Source organism: Cornus florida, unplaced genomic scaffold (genome assembly GCF_030987335.1).
Source record: "Cornus florida cultivar Cherokee Brave unplaced genomic scaffold, ASM3098733v1 CherokeeBrave_3.0.0_Hap2_Chr04, whole genome shotgun sequence".
Taxonomy (NCBI): Eukaryota; Viridiplantae; Streptophyta; class Magnoliopsida; order Cornales; family Cornaceae; genus Cornus; species Cornus florida.
This window is the reverse complement of record NW_026775574.1, coordinates 96810384-96823456: the sequence shown is the minus strand read 5'-3', so window position 1 is coordinate 96823456 and position 13073 is coordinate 96810384.

The window sequence follows — 13073 nt, the reverse complement described above, 5'->3', positions numbered from 1 at the left end:
CTCGACAATTACTCTTTCTTCTGCTCTTCTTCTTGAGAGAGTGTTTGAACTTGGTAGATGCATTAATTGCTTTCTTTTTCAGTGAACCAATTCTTGTCCTTCTTTCATCCTCTGAGTTTTCAAAATCAGATTTTCTTTCTCTTCTCTCATCGTTACCAGAGGAACCCTCAAAGCCTATCACGTGGAAGGAAAAAAAAAATTGCAGATGTGATAAATTAGCAATGACTTGCATGAAGCCTCAATGAAGTATAATTTCACTAAAGTACGAATTATTTCCCAACATAATAAACTATTATTTACTGTTAAGCTCAAGAAAACTTCAGTCATTCCAAGTTACGACTGTTTCTTGGATAGTTTGTGATGATAAAGAGAACAGAGCTGCAAGGTTCCAACAATGATAAATCAGCTTAAACCCCCTGAACGAATGCTGAGGGTTTATGCATCCTGCCTAACTTCAACTATCTGACTAAGCCATATCAAACTAAATAGAATCATTGTATGACCAAGCTTCAGTTGTGTTAAAAAGGGTACAACCACTACTACCTACTAGATATTGTGGAGGTAAGAAAGTTAGAGAAACATCTATTCTGGTCTTTATAGGCAGCAGAATCAGGAAAATTCAAATGCAAAATACCACACAGACATCATTAAGTAATTTGTACACAAGATCAAAATACGCTGCAAAAGATAAAACAAGTGCACAAAACTGCAAAACCATTCATTCACGGTTTGGTTCATATAATTAACTTCATATCGCCACGTACACTGAAGCATTACTATACACTTTCTGTAAATTTCACTATTTGCCTTGCCATCTCATCAACAATAACCCACAATAAGAGCACTGAGATAACTTAAGCAAAAACCATAACAAATATCCTATAAATGTCCAAAACATGGAAATTCTTTTTTGACAAATTGCAACAGCTGTATACAAAAAATCCCAAAGAAAACCCTAGCTAAATAAAGCTCCATTACTTCCTACATAAAATAAATTCTTCAATTTCTAAGAGAGTTCATTGGGCACCAATATTTCTCAACAAGATTAAGGAAAAATATATATTTCTTTAAGATTACTGTTCCGATTTTTCAACAAAAATAATACAAATTGCCATCTTCTCAACATGCCAGAGCCAAATTACTATGCCAATCACTTTTTTGCCAGAACTAAAATATTCAAGAACATAAACTTAGGTTCAGGCTACATCTATATCTATGTTTCGAACATGAACTTATATTTCTATAAACGAAATAAGAATATACACACACACACATATATATATATAGTAGATTTAGCAAACCAAACTCCATCTCACTCCATCGACTACAAGTATTCGACAATAGAAAGAACGTGAATCGAAGAATAGAAAGCACTCACAAGGCCTCGCGAATCGATCCAGTGGTCCCGAAATCTCTCTGTCTCGACAACTATCCACCAAATCTCGACTACTCCTCTCAAATTCTTGACGATCAATCAAGCATCGCCGTTACAGACCGCTGGCAGTAAATTGCTTAACAGAATAATTTTTAATTGATCATTTATACCAAATATTATTAGGTGGACTTCCTTATTTGTTATATAATTTATCAATTAAAATAATACATTTTAAAATCACTGTAATCATTTTCCAAATCGAAATTCAACTGAATAAAGTGAGATAACAATCCTCTCGAGTTATTAACGGTGATGACACATTCTAACATAATTTGTCATCGCTATATCAATAAGCCAAATAAAAAATTTACTTTATATAATATATACTACTAAAAAAAGATATATCATTCAACTTTACATTTTTATTCTTCTCTTCTATAACGGGAAATTGTTCAGATCTAGTTCGCCTTCTTCTTCTTCGCTGTTGTGTTCTTATATTGTTTATTCACAAGAATGAACAAACAAACTAAATTTTGGGTTGCCCCTAAATAATGTAAAATACGTTCCTGGTTTTATAGATTTTTTTATGTTCATCACCCCTAGTAACCAAAGTCACTCCTGAGTTGCTTTTAAATAAGTAATAGTTGTTTTCTCATTTTAAAAAAAATTACATAAAAATAAAAATCACAACCTCTCAATTACAATTGTCAAATAGTCAGGATCTTCTTTCCAAAATAGGTATGATTTTGTTTCTTTGAAGAAATAGCCTGTTAATCACAAAGCATCACTTTATTCCATGTGTTCTGGATTTGCTTTACGTTTACTCTGGTTTTGCTTTCTTTCAGACTTAAATTTAATGAGGGGAAGTTTTTATTTCGTTCAGATGCAAAGCTGACTTTTTGGGGGGAAGGTTTTGTTTTTTTCTTTTTGGGGAAGTTTAATTTTTTTCTTTTTTTGCCACTTATTTTGTCAAGTGGGATCCATAAAGTGAAAATTAAATTCATTAAATATTATAATATATATATATATATATATATATATATGTTTTATATTGAAGTTCTATGTAGAAATTGTGGGATCCATAAAGTGAAAATTAAATTAATTAAATATTGCAATATACATATGTTTTATACGAAAGCTATATGTATAAATTGATAACTGGGTAATACGAATTTAACTCAAGTGCCAAGTCAGTTTTTTTACCCCTCACTGGACCAATTCAGTGAGAGAGAAAATAGAGACGATGTACGGTTGGGAGCACAACAGCGCCATCTTTAACCTACTGGGCGAGCGTGTTCTTGACCTCTTCAATGCGGATAGGGAAAGGTGGTGGTTCCTTCACCGTAGGCTTGGTTTTGGGGGGCCTTGTTGAATCACTTTTGAGGTCGTTCTTCGATGGCAGCTGTGGGCATTGGCCTTCGATTGGAAACCTTTAGAGCCTCATACTTTGGAGTCTCATACTTAGCAAAAAGGGCCGACCTGAGATTCTTAAGATTCCTGACTGCAATTTTGAGCTCGCTGAAGCTTGTGATTCGTAGATTGACCAGATAGAGTTTTTAGACTTACAGTATGCCTTGGATGCAAATATCGAGCAAGTCCATTTCATTGCTGCTCTCGAAACATTTGACAACTCGATCACTGAATTTGTTAATGAAAGTAAGGATATTTTCGCTATCCTCTTGAGCCATTTTAGTGAGAGAGGGAGTGATGACACACTCTTCAGCTTGAAAGAACTTAATGAGGAAGCGATCCTTTAACTGCTCCCAACTGCTGATAAAGTCTGGCTCAAGGTTGAAGTACCAACAGTATGCACGATCATGAGGGACTTAGAGGATTCCCGCAGTCGGACCAGGTGGTTGTCACCAAAAAGACATAAGGTTTCAACAAAGCGCATGACATGCTCTCGTGGATCACCAGTTTTGCCATTGAACTATGGAAACTTTGGAACCAAATACCCTTGGGGGTATTGTGCGATAGCTCTAGGATAAGGGGGTTTGCTACTAAAGTCTAAAGCCCGGGAGGTTGGGTGTTTTTCTTGAAGTGGTCTCACACTTCAGAACGTGTAAACACTTCCTTTGTAGCATGGTACGGGTGAGAAAGGAAAAGTGAGGTGTGCCTTAGAGTTAGCTTGGGCGTAGGTGGGTGGGGAGTGGAGCATAAGCTCCTTGCCATGAGGTGGGAAGGTGTAAGAAGCTCCAGGGGTTCCTTGTAGCGTTGGGTTGTAAGGTTCCGAGGTATGTTGTGAAAGTAGATCTGTGCTGTGAACCCGGACCACTAGTGATTGCATGATGGCTGGCTACTCACTTTGTGTGGATAAGTTCACGCCGTCCAACTTAACAGCAGTGAGTGCCATCTGGTTGGCCGGAGCAAGCTCAATCTCAGCTACAATTGGTGTAGTTGGAACTTATAACGATCCAAACCGGGGTCCAGATCACCAATCGGGTCCATAACCAAACCCGAAGACACACCAGGGTAAAATGGTCATTTTACCTTATAAGTGGGTAATAAGACCTTAAACTAGCCTTCTGAGGTCTAAAACAATTATTCTAGTCATTCCCTGATGCTCGATGAGGTCCTACGGTCATCAGATAAGAATTCCCAAAAGTACCATTTCCCGATTCAAAGGGAATCCTGTGATACCCCTCGATTCTAGAGCCACGGGTGATCAAGTCCGAGCACAAATCCAAGAGATACCAAACAATTAATATGTAAATAAGCACAGAATACAAATATGAAATAAGAATAAAATAATAATACGCTGAAAGAATTCTAAATTAAAAATCCTCAAAATTTTAAATAATAAATTCCTAACTTCCCAATATCTGTACAACTCGGGAATCCATCTAGTGGACCCCTATTCAAATCCCAAACTGAAATGTAGAACAACTAAAATAAAAATGCAAAGTTAAACATGGAAAGCAGTCCTACATAGTCGGAGAAGTGAAAATCTGTATCCGCTCGGCACGATCAAGCTATAAGCCTGGAACTTGCGAACACCTGAAAAATAAGAGTAGGTCAGGCTCACATGCAAGTTTTATCCTACTACAATCCATACAGAAACCCGATACGCAGATACATCCTAAATAGCTTAACAATAACTAAAGTAGTCCATATATGTATATATATATATACACACACTATAGGACGTTCACTAAACTATAGTGTAGTCTCAGCCTGAATAGAAGGTAACATGCAAATCGCAAGTAACGTAGTCATGTATACCTAGACCTACCAGAGAACAGCAACTATATCTAATTATCCATCCTAGGCGATATACGCACTCTAATCATGATCCTGAGACTCAAGCTTACACGTCACCATAAAGATATATATATAAAGTCTGTTTAAGGTATGTCATTTAACTATTTATTGACCTGACATATATAGAAGTAGGACTTAACTTTTATAGTTAATCCATCTTATTTCAGAATAGGTAGGACTTAGTATTTTGAACTAATCCATCCCTAAAATAGGTAGGTCTTAATGTTTTGAACATAGCCGTCCCTAATATGTCACCGTCCTAAACCAGTGCATATAAAACACAAGTCCGTATGATTGACAAAGCAGGAATAAGTAACTCATCAATCATACTCCAAAATTAGCATAAATAAAATTTAACATGTGTTTGACCAAATTATGCATCCAATATAAGATTTAAAAATCCTATGCAGTCGTTCAAATTGATAAAGTAAGATTAAGCATTTAATCCTCCAAACAGTGCATAATTGATGCAATATACAATAAATTTAAACATCGATCAATCCAATCTAAGCATACTTGTTTTTTTTCCAAATAAACAACTATATGTTTATAACACAGTTGAGACATGATTAACAGTTTTAAATCATGCAGAGAAACACAATTGTTAAATATCAGTAAACAACTTAAACTACTTATCCAACCTTCCACATGCAAGTTTACGGTTTAACTGATATTATTTCATTCTTCAACATCTTAATGTAAACGTGCTTCTCAGTAGGTTTTATATCTCTGTAACAGTTGTATACATCATCCATAGCAAATAAAACAACTTAGGAAACCCCCTACCGGCCAAGCCAAACCCATAACGACAAAAAAACCAAAAACAGAAGAGGGAGCCGCCTCCCAAAACAAGGGAGCTGGCTCTCCCCTTGATGTTGCCGGCTCTAACCCTTGTGGAGCCAGCTCCACACTTGTGAGAGCCGGCTCTCTCATCCCTAGAGCCGGCTCTCTCCTTTGGAAAGCTGTCTCTATCCTTCTGAGAGCCATAATTCGATTCTGGTTGTCTTCTGCGCCTCCGACGACATGCAAGACCCTCTGTACAATTTTATTTAACTATCTAAGGTTCAATTTATGTCCCAGTGGTAATTATAAGCAGGCGTCTTATATCAACAACATGAAATTTAAGCAAGTTTAAAATCAATGAAAGCAGAATTTAAGTAAGAACAATTATCAACCACAAAACAGTTTAATCCAATGCTTTTAAATTCAATTAAAACATGCTTAAACGATCAGTATAATTTTAATTTAAACCCTAGAGACTACCTAGGCATGCACAAAACACAGGTTTAAGGGAAAGAGTTAGAATAGGAACTTGCCTGTGAGATTTTGAATTAAAATCTCTACGCCGTCTTCCTAGACTTTCCGACGATCCCTCTCTGTTCTAACTCCTCTGTTTCCTCCTTGGTTTAACACATGAATAACACCCCTTTAATCCTTTCTTGGGTCAGCCTTAGTCCTAACTAAACCCTAGTTTTCCTCTTTCTGTTTATCTCAAGCCTCTCTCTGTTTCACTCTGCCTCCAGTACGTGAATAGGGTTCTAAAAACCCTTGGCAAACCTATTGTTATATAAATAGGCTTAAGAAAAATACTAACCCTAATTCTAATTTAATTAAGAAAAGGTAATATAAAAACTAACAAATTAAATTAACCAAGTCGGCTATCCTGCGAACAATACTAAACCCTGGACTAAATAAAACATTTAATTCATAATTAAAAAAAAACACCTAAGCATAACAGTAATTAAAACAAGTAAATCAAATAATCCATTAAAACAAATAAAATAAGTAAACAATTAAATGAAATTCCACCACAGCATAAAATTTTAATTTAAAACCAACAATGCAATTAAACAAATAAACAATTAGGTAAATAATCAAATAATTAAAGAAGAATACAATAAAACAATTAATTAAAATAAAAGGACAAGCCTTTTAAAATTAGGGGTATTACAAATCCTGACACTATCCCACTAAAATGACCATAACTCTCAACATTAGTGGAATTTGGAGATGAGGTTGATACCATTAGAAAGCTAACTCAAAATCCTTGAAAATGGACTCAAGAATGACCCTATTTGGGTTTGGAACGAAGAATTTATGACCATCCGAAGTTGAATGATCAAAGCTGATAAGCTGCCAAGGCAAATTTGTGCATACTAGAGGACTTGAACCGGTTCAAGATGGGCAGTAAGCCCAAATGTGTACCAAAATGCTCCATTGAACTGGTTCAACATGCCTAGAACCTAAAATTTTTGTCCAGAAGGTCTAAAAACTGTGCACCTGTACATGGGAACCCCTTTTGGTCCCTTGGTGACCTTATTCAAGTCTAAACCAGTCCCAAATCATGCAAAACCATTGAAATACAAATTTTGATCTCCATTTAAGAACAATAGCAACATAATTATACATAGTTCTCCATAGTCTTTTACAAAAGAGCAAAAATTTCATATAGTTTACAGTCCATAGTTTACATTTCTTACTCAACATTACGCCACTATACTTGATCTTTACAAAAAAACCTAGATCATAATTCTATACAAAGGCAATAAAATGGTGGTTCCAATACAGTCTAGAGTTGTGGAGGATTGTCGTCTGCCAATTCCTTTCCCGAACCTGAAAAATATTAAATAATGAGGTGAGCTAAATGCTCAGTAAGAAATGTTTAAGACACACTTCTTATGACCCCGTGAACCCATACGATGCATAGGAAAAAAAAAGAGAAATGGGCCATGCTCATTCGGAAGGGAAAACATAACAACAATTCCAACAACACATCAATATCCTCCTCAAGCCATGCCATGGGATGTAATGGTATGTAATGTCACTCCCCATTTCAAAACCATTATCCGTCTTTGTTTCCAACCGTTAATGTAACCCGACCCAAAGCGCCTCTACGGCGTCACGAGGAAGGGGTTGGCCAGCTATCCCCGACCACATGGCACCTCCATGGCATCGTCTACGCCTAGGTAGCTCAACCACACTAGGGTCTCTCCCTAGCTCCTTCTAGGTCACATTAACGCCTCGGACCACTAAGCACCTCCTAGGTATCCGGGTTTTCTCAAACCCTTTCATCAAAACCTTTCCCCAAAAACCATTTTCATTTCTTTTAAAATCAACTTTTCATTTCCTTCCCAATGCTTATGCATGAATAACTCATCATGTCCAATACTATGAAATCCATACATTGTAACCCTCAATTTTATGCCATGCTTTTAAATAGTAATCAACATGATAACTTTTCAAGTGTTCAACACATCATTCATGGTACTCAAACAAATAAAGTATGAAATAACATCATAGAAACAAATATCATCATGAATTAACATCATAGGAACAAATCTCATTATAACACAACAAGTAACACATAGCTTTGCACATTTTCATACATACATAAAAATTATATCTTAAGAAATTCTTACAACTAAACATGTTATACATCAATTATTTAGAAGTAATTCACAAAAGGATCGAGAAATTGGGTCTTAGAAACCCCTACCTCAAAGTGATTAGCCAAAAAAGGCCTAAGGCTAAGCCAAATTCTGAACTCTCCCAAACCCTAGCAATATAGGTGACAATTGGAAGCCCTCCTCAAGCTCTTCAACTATCTCCTCTTAATTTTCCTTAAAACTTACTCCAAACACTATAAATCAAGGCTTGAATTTGTAAAGGCATACATGTGATGTATAGATATAATGAGAGAAGGGGGAGGGAGCTAGAGAGAGAGATGCACAAAATGAGGGAAAAAAAGGGAGGGTTTAGTTCTTACAATTGAAGCTTTGGCCCTCCACTTGTCATGCCACCAATGATTTCTACTTTTGATGAAGTCTTAATCTTGCCTTGTTCATTCAATGAAATCCTTCCTCTATCCCCAAAAATATCTTCCCAACAATGTAGATACATGTACGTGAATATATGAGTGAAATGTCCATAATGCCCTTCACTTAAAATGAGAAAACCGAGAGAAGTTCCCAAGCCCGAAAATTGTCCCGACCTCGAAAAATTTATAAAAATGACACCACCACCTCTAAATGACTTAAAATGATTTTTTTTTAAAAAATGTCTCTGGAACCCTCGGCTCGAGAAAATGACTAAAACGCCCTTCGGCGCCTGTGTGACATGCAAAACGAGTTACGAAAATTAAATAAATTCAGAAATTCAAAAAACGCACAAAAAATAGAAAAATGGAAAATGAGAAACTTCATAGAACTCTTTTGTCGAGAGCATGGATGGCCTCCTCAAACTTCTCAATTCGAGTCATCAACTAGTTATTGATGCTCTGCATCGCTTCTAAGACCTATGCCGGGTTTGTGCCTTGACCTTACTGTTGAATAAGATCTAGCGCTGGTAGCTCTAGCGCTAGTAGTTTTGGCGCTGGTAGCTCCAACGGCGGATACCTCTGCCTGTGCTGGCGGGGGGTGTATGTAATACCCCTAATTTTAGAAAGGATAGTCTTGGTGTTTTAATTAATGATTTTAGATTTTATTGTATTTTTATTGAATTATGTGCTTATTTGCTTAATTGACTAATTGTGTTTATTTAAATTAATTATTTAATTGTAATTGTTTATTTGTTTTAAATTAATTTTTTAATTATGAATGTTAATTGTTTTAAATTAATTGTTGAATTGTTATTTAATTTAATTATTTGATTATTGCTGTTTTAATTGACGTGTTTTATCTAAGTGGCGTATATGACTAAATTGGTTTATATTTTGTATGGTCGTATATAGTTTAGGTTTAAGGTTTTCTTTTATGAAGGTAGATGAGCCGACTTATAATTTGGTTAGAATTAGAAGTAGGTTTAATAAGGGCCTATATATATAGAATAGTATACGTCTGCTAGGATCGGAAAACCCTATTCACATAATAGTTCTTAAGAGGAAACACAGAGGGGAATTTGAGAGGAAACTGTGAGAACCACCAGTTAAGATTTCAGCCGTAGACTGAAGGTCGTACCAAGAAGGAAGGACTGAATGACTTGTGGAATTGAAACCGAGCAGTAAGAGGTTTACCGGTGGTCGGCAGTCATCGGAGAATTTAGAGACGACGTTGAAAGGTTTCAAATCGAAACCTAAAGGCAAGTTTTATTTTATCTCATTCCCGTAAACTTGTGTTCTATGCATTCTTTATAGTCTCCAGGGATCTAATTTAATTTTTAAAACGGATGTTTATGCATGATAGATAGACTAAAAACTGTTTTACGTTTTGTATCTGAAATTGTTTCTCTTGTATAAACTGTTTCGATTAGGTTTTGAACTTTTGTAAATCAATTAGTAATGGAATTTGAGGGGTTTCTAGGACTGTTTGGACTTAGATTGAACCCTAGGAACTTAAAAAATAAAAAATAAAAAATAAAAAATAAAATTGGAACAAAGGTCTGGAACTTCGCTGGAAGTGAAGAAGACAAACGGACACAGCAGAGAAGGGCTCTCAGTTAGAGAGCCAGCTCCCTAATGGAGGGAGCCGGCTCCCTAGATGAGAGAGCCGACTCTCCGTGAGGGAAAGCCAACTCTGATGATGTGAAAGTCAGCTCCCATGATGAGGGAGTCGGCTCCCTTGCTGGAAACACCCTACGGGTTGTTTTTCTGATAATTTTGGTTTCCAGGGGCTAAAAATGGAATTCTAAAACTTACATGGGGGTTTTTAAATGTTATTTATAACCTGTAAAAGGGCTGGGAATGTTGGTTTAGGCAATGGTTATGGACATTATGCAATGTTAAATATTAAGTTGCATGCTGTCAGGAATTGTAGAAGTTTTAGTTGCTATTTTGTTTTAGCGAATTAAAATGGATTAGTGCAAAGATACTATTGGGATTTTATATAGTATACCCCGTTGAGGCTTTTGAGTGTCATTATATCAGGCACAGGATTTTTAACTGAGGATTAAATGGACGTCATGAGAGTTAAATATTAATTTGCGTGCCGTCAAGAATTGAAGAGGATTTAAATTGCTGGGTTTTAATTTAGCAAATTAAACGGACTGAAATGAAAGTTATTTCTTGGATTTTATATCAATGATATATATAACATACTCAGGTCCCAGGGATGTTGGGTTCTGTTGTGGTTATAGGCATCATGAAATGTAGATACTAAATTGTATGCTGTCAGGAGTAGTGGAGATTTTATTTGCTAGTCTTGTTTTAGTAGATTAAATAGACTAGTATGAAAGTGGTTTTGGCATCTCAGTATAATGTGCTCAGTTCATAATTCTACTTATCATTATATTGTGTTATGGATGTTAATTGATGGACTGTTATAATTTCTGTTCTGTTAATTATATGGAAATGGATAGTTTAAATTGTTTAATGTTACTCTGGCAATTTAAACGGAGGTTCAATGATTATAATCATATACTGGATGCATAACAGGATCTTGTCTATATCTGATTTCTATTATGTTTGTCTCTGGATGGATTTGAAGTTCAAGTGAATGTGCATCATTTATAGATCATATGCATTATATGCACCGGTATGGAACGGTGGCATATTGGGGATGGATTAGATCAAAACGCTAAGTCCTACCTCTTCATACATACGGAATGGATTAACTAAAATGGTTAAATCCTACATGGATACATGTCCTGTCAACTAAAACAGTTGAACGACATATCGGATGTTTGTTTTATTTTTCTGTATTAGGAAGGATTTATATATATACTTATGGTACTGTGATATGAGCTTGAGTCTCAGGATCATGGTTAAGGTGCATATATCATTTAAGATGGATAACTGGACAATAGTTGTTGTTCCCTAGTAGGTCTAGGTACACATGACCACGTTATGTGCGATTTGCATGGTATCTCTACTCAGACTGAGACAGACCTACTGGATTAGTGAGCGTTCTATAGTGTGTATTTTAATCTATATGAACTATGTTAGTTATTGCCGAACTATCTAGAATGTATCTGCGTATTGAGTTTATGTATGGATTGTAGTAGGATGAAACATGCATGTGGGCCTGACCCACTCTTATTGTTCAGGTGTTCGTCAATACCAGGTTTAGAGTTTGATCGTGATAAAGCAGATACAGTCACTCACTCTTCCGACTATGTAGGATTTCCTTTCATATTTTAGTTTTGTATTTTGGTTCTGTAATTTATTTTCATTTGGGATTATTAGGGGTCCACTTGATGGATTCCCGAGTTGTACGGATTAGAAGGCTTAAATTATATTAGATTTTTATTCTTGGAGGATTTTTACATTTAGAATTCTTTTCAACTTATTATTTTATTCTTGTTTCATTTTGTATTCCTGCTTGTTTACATATTAATTGTTTAGTATCTCTCGGATCTGTGCTCGGACTTGATCACCCGTGACTCTAGAATCGAGGGGTATCATAGTGTACCTCGTTTGGATTCATCTTTTTGCTAAGATATTCCCAATGGAGTCGCCAAATGTATGTACCTGTTTTTCGAGTCAAGCTAAGAGATGAAAATATCTAGGAAATACCAGTAAAATAATATGAAGAATACAGAAGAGTGGATTGAGAGAGAGAAAACCAGCTCAATCTGAGGACTGGAACGATGGTAAAGAAGATGAAGTCTAGAGTATTATCAGAGACTAAATTCCTTGTCCTTCCCCTTTTTGCCTTTGCCACCTCTTTATAGTCCTAGGTCATTCAGGTGATATATGTTGGGCATCGATCAGGATAAGATGAGTCAGGGTCCATGTTCCTTTATGGATCATGATGCCCTAATTCCTGTTCTTTCGGTTCTATTGCCCAGTGAACGTATCTCCTTGAATGACCTAAATAGATAGTAGCTATAAAGGTCTCTATACTTACTCTAGCATGTCTTTCGCTTTCTTCCTCAAATTGAGTCCTACCTTAGCAGGACTTTGCTAATTCTCCATCCTCCATTCCAAAGTTCCTTCTGCATTCCCACTGGCTTCGAAGAGTCCTACCATTACGCTTCGTTGTTCATTTTCTTTGAGATAATGTGGTTTGGTCAGATCGGGGTTCAAGGCTTATCGTCGACAATTTGTGGTTGGGCTGGATCGAGATTCAAGGCCTGTCGATCGACAGTTTGTGACTTCGTTAGATCGAAATTCAAAACCCGTCGATCGATAGTTTATGGCTTAGTCGGATCGAGGTTCAAGGTCCGTCGATTGATAGTTTATGGCTTGGTCGGATCAAGGTTTAAAACACGTTGATCGACAGTTTGTGACTTGGTCGGATCGAGGTTCAAGGCTCGTTGATAGACAGTTTGTGACTTAGTCGGATTGACGTTCAAGGCCTGTCGATCGATAATTTGTGGCTTCGTTGGATCGAGGTTCAAGGTCCGTCGATCATCAACTTCGAGTTAGGGAGCAAAATATTCCTAAAACAGCATTTCTCACTAGATATGGTTCTTATGAATTTTACATCATGCCTTTATGAATTTGATGAACAGGGTTTTTAATAAAAATATTGTTACTTTTATTATTATTTTCTATTATTCT